Consider the following 5,000-nt stretch of genomic DNA (forward strand, 5'->3'; position numbering starts at 1 on the left):
TTAAAATAATATAATTGTTACAGAAACAGTTGGTGATTTGATAATATTCTCTGTGTTTACAGAAAAGATATATAACCAATGGTAACCAACTAAAGAGATGGTACTACAGGCGGCGACAGATTAGAAGTAAGCTGAAACTTTAGTAAGCAATGTCTTGAACAACCGCCTCTATACCACTTACAGCTGTTAATAATCAGGTGACTATTGGAGAGAATCTATAAAACGGACAAGACAAGAGCGTGTATATACATACATACATATGTATATGTATATATATGTATATATATATATATATATATGTATATATATATATATATATATATATATATATATAATATATATATATATATATATATATATATATATATATACAAATACAGGTATATACACATGCATATCTATTTATATACATACGTATATATGTGTATACATGCAAATGTTTTTATGCATATATATATGTGAGTGTGTGTATGTTTATGTGTTTCATTGCATGCGTCATTTTTCGGTGTCTGGGGTAGACATATTTAGAGAAGATAAATCATGTAGACTACTAGATAGATAGAAAGATAGATAGATAGATAGATAAATAGATAGATACATAGATAGATAGAAAGATAGATAGATAGACAGACAGACATACAGACAGATAGATAGATAGACAGATAGATAGATAGATAGATAGATAGATAGATAGATAGATAGATAGATAGATAGATAGATAGATAGATAGATAGATAGATAGATAGATCGATCGATAGATAGCTAAGGAGTTGGATAGACTGGAAGAGGGCGCCGACGAGGGGATAGTTAGTCAAGGGGACAGATAGAGACATAGAATGGTGTTCAGATATAGTTGACCATGAGCCAACAATATATTTCCTTTGAAATAATCTCTGGTCTGCGTCTAAATGCCATAAAACATAACAGACAGCCAATACCATTCTGGCAAGAGGTTGGCACATTCACAGTCATATCTGTGAGGTCATAAAGATAGATAACTGAGATGTGTCATGCTTACTACGTAATTAAAATATTTATAGATAAAATAAAGATAGACGAAATGGGGCGATTTGATACGATGTAGGATGCTATTGTTGTTATTGGTGTTGGTGTCGTTCTTGTTGATTAACCTTCATTTCCTTCCACATCTACTCACATTCACACATAGACTTAAATCCTGATCGACCAGATGTATGCCCTGCGATGATCCATGCGTGCCTGTTCTTTCATCATTCTAAAATTCAGTATCTGTGTGTAAAGTCCCCTTAGTATTAATACTAGTAGTAGTAGTAGTAGTAGTAGTAGTAGTAGTATTTGTTGTTGCTTGTTGTTTTTGTTGTTGCTGTTGTTGTCATGAACTCTGAATAAAGGTGTTCCAATTTTGACCAACTCGTTTTTCTCTGGGTAACGTGTACCCCGGCTTTAGCTAATGTGTCACTCTATAAAACGAGTAAGGCATGATAATTTCTCTACAATTTCTAGGTTATCTAGCAACCACATACAGAGCTTAACCTTCTCTATAATGGTCTTTGTTAATGGTGGTTTTAGTTGATTGTCTTAAGCATGAAGGTTTTCTCATTGCTTCATCGATACCACGTGAAAACACCGAGCCTATGTGTTGATGATTCATTCAATATCAAAAAAGAAAATGTCTCTGGGTCTCTATGCTCTGTAGCAAAACTCTTGTATATCTACTTGGTTCCTAAACCACCATCAATTTTAACAGTGCTCTAGTTTCCGTACTCACGTATTAAAACCAGAAAAGCGGGAAAAAGGAGAACGCACGTAAGGCTTTCATGATGACGTCGATTTTGCATGAAGCTGAAATAAAATGTGAGCGAAGGTAACTTTTATGGATACGCAAATATATATATATTGTGGAAAGTAAGACATATTTACACATGAATAAATTTCTCCGTAAATCTATAATATATATATAATATATATATATATATATATATATATATATATATATATATATATATATATATATATAACGTAAGGTGTACTAGCCATCTGAATGTGGCTAGCCACTGGGGGTGGGGTGTTACTGATGCTTTTAGCCCCAGGCGATCAACGTCACCAGATGGACTTTAGACACTATCTCAGTGCCCTTGTGTTATTTGCAAAGGGAGGTCATCCTCCCTCGAAGACCTAAGTACTACATACGGAGGTCTTCGAGGGAGGATGACCTCCCTTTGCAAATAACACAAGGGTACTGAGATAGTGTCTAAAGTCCATCTGGTGACGTTGATCGCCTGGGGCTAAAGCATCAGTAACACCCACCCCCAGTGGCTAGCCACATTCAGATGGCTAGTACACCTTACGTTGTCGAGCGGTTACTGTTTATATCTCGTTCAGAGATTTATTATTGCTTATATATATATATATATATATATATATATATATAATATTATATATATATATATATATATATATATATACAAAACATCCAGACAGACGCTACAAAGGAAATAAGCACGCGTCATTCGAAGTTTTCTCTGGATGTTTTGTTGTCCATTTTTGTATCACCTAGCTGTCCGGATGTTTTGCGTTCTTGTCCCATTTTGTATAAATATATATGTGTGTGTGTGTGTGTGTAAAATTATTCATATCACAGCGTTTGTAATAAGGCCTCCCTCCCACGATGGTCATCATACAACTGGACAGTGAACGAGTGGAGAAGATTGGTTGAGGAAGCTTAGACGCTTAGCAGTTACGCTGCACACACACACACAGATATATATATACATACATATATTATATATATATATATATATATATATATATATATAGTTAATCCAAACAAGAAAACGCAGAAAAAAACACAGAAAAAAACAGCAACGCGAGGACGTGGAACAATTAAATTATTATTTGACGCTCATGAAAGAAGGGAAGGAGGGTTTAATGTTTCGAGCGGACCTCTTCGTCGGAAACAATATATATATGCCGTTGGTTTATGTGGAACGACTGAGAGAGAACCCAAAGTATGCTGGATAAGATGTGGCATTTTTCCTCATTTCATTGAATTCATTTTTTAGAAACTGAAACATTTTCTCCTGCGACTAATAACTGTGCATTCTTTACTGAAGGTCAGGTTATGCGACATCTCTACAACACGATATGCGATGGTTACAAACATACGACTTACAAAAGCATCATCCAGTAATATATATATTGAACCAAACGAGAGGTTATTACTTATATTTAGCGATACTGAAAAAAAAAAATACTTAAAGTTCTATTATATCTACGAGTCAAGTGTAGGAGATCGATTAATATATAATATTAATGAAAATGAAAATATACATAATGTATTCGTATCCACAGTTACGTTTAAAACAAAGACTATAAACACATACATAGTCAAACACACACACACACACACACGGGTATATCTGTATCTGTGTGTGTGTGTGTGTATGTATGTGTACAGATATATATGTGTGAGTGTGTGTGTGTATGTGTGTGGTCATGTAGATCAAAGCCAAGTAATGTATCCATCATAAATGATTACGTTAAGTGAAACGCTACAATACATAAACGGATGTTAAAAAAAAGACAAAAACAAAACAGAAGAAGAACAGACATAATACAGTCCGCAGTTTCTATTTTTTCATCATAAAAGAAACGAACGTTGTTTATATATAGCAGAGCAAGAATCGATTTGGATTTAAATATAAACTACGAAACCTATCATATCGAAGCCGCAGTATGGTCGAATTGTTAATTTTCGCATCTTAATCACAAGGGCTCGTGTTCGAGCCCACTGCCTGATATTTCGAGGAATGGCATTTTCCGTCGCAACGTTCTGAGTTCAAATTCCGCCGAGGTCGACTTTACCTTTCATCCTTTCGGGGTCGATAAATTAAGTACCAGTTACGCACTGGGGTCGATGTATTCGACTTAATACCTATGTCTGTCCTTATTTGTCCCCTCTGTTGTTTAGCCCCTTGTGGGTAATAAAGAAATAGGCATTTTCTATAGCATAACTTCGTTTGTGAGTGAAACTAAGTAGGCAGACCTATAGGAAATTTGTCTGGGTAACAAAAAAGGTTCTCCAATTTCAGTTTTCAACAAATATATTTGATTATGAAAATTATATATTCCCGATTGAATAATTCTTTGTAAAAATTTTAGTATTCATGCAGTTGAGTTCTGATAAAGGATTATAAAATGTTCAGAGTGACAAACATTCCGATACTTGTATTTGTATCTAAAGTAATGAAAAGGACCCCAGTGAATTGTAGTTGATAAGAAGGTTTAAGTATCGATCTGTCCATGCAACCTACCTTTTTAGAAAGAAACGAAATTTTTAGTTCATTTAGTGCATACTTAGCTCATCGTCATTATCATCATCATCATACACACACACACACACACACGCGGGATGTATGATTGTATACAGAAGAATATATTAATCAAAAAAATTCCAACTTGTCTGGTTTTCACGTTTTATTTACAATCTTATAATAATATAAGATAATATAATATAATGGAATGATAGAATATTAAATGTCTATTCTGATAGTATGCATTAAACTTTGCAATCTTCAGGTTCATGTAGTAGTGGTGACAGTTATGCTTTACAATTTACCAACTGTGGCGAGACGGCTCAACTGTGGCGAGACGGCTCAACTGTGCCCCTTAAATACATTTGTAAGGCTCCAGAATGTTAGTTTTTGCAAACTGTATGCTGACCGACCAGTGTGTGATGGTTTAGGCGTCACGGTTTGTTGAACATCTCAAGAGACCTGTATTTTGACCCTGGCCAAAGCAGTAATAGTGTTGGGCTATTTTTAGAAATGTTGTAAACAATATTTCCTAGGTGTTTTTACATTTCAGTTATCATCTCCTTTATTATTGTTGCCGTTGTTGTTGTTGTTATTGTTGTTGTTGGTGGTGGTGGTGATGGGAGTAGCTGTGGTAATAGAACTTCAAACCCCAAAATATGATTATTTGTACTGATTTTTCTCTTAACTTAGCTAGTATTTTCCTGC

Source organism: Octopus sinensis, linkage group LG13 (genome assembly GCF_006345805.1).
Source record: "Octopus sinensis linkage group LG13, ASM634580v1, whole genome shotgun sequence".
NCBI lineage: Eukaryota > Metazoa > Mollusca > Cephalopoda > Octopoda > Octopodidae > Octopus > Octopus sinensis.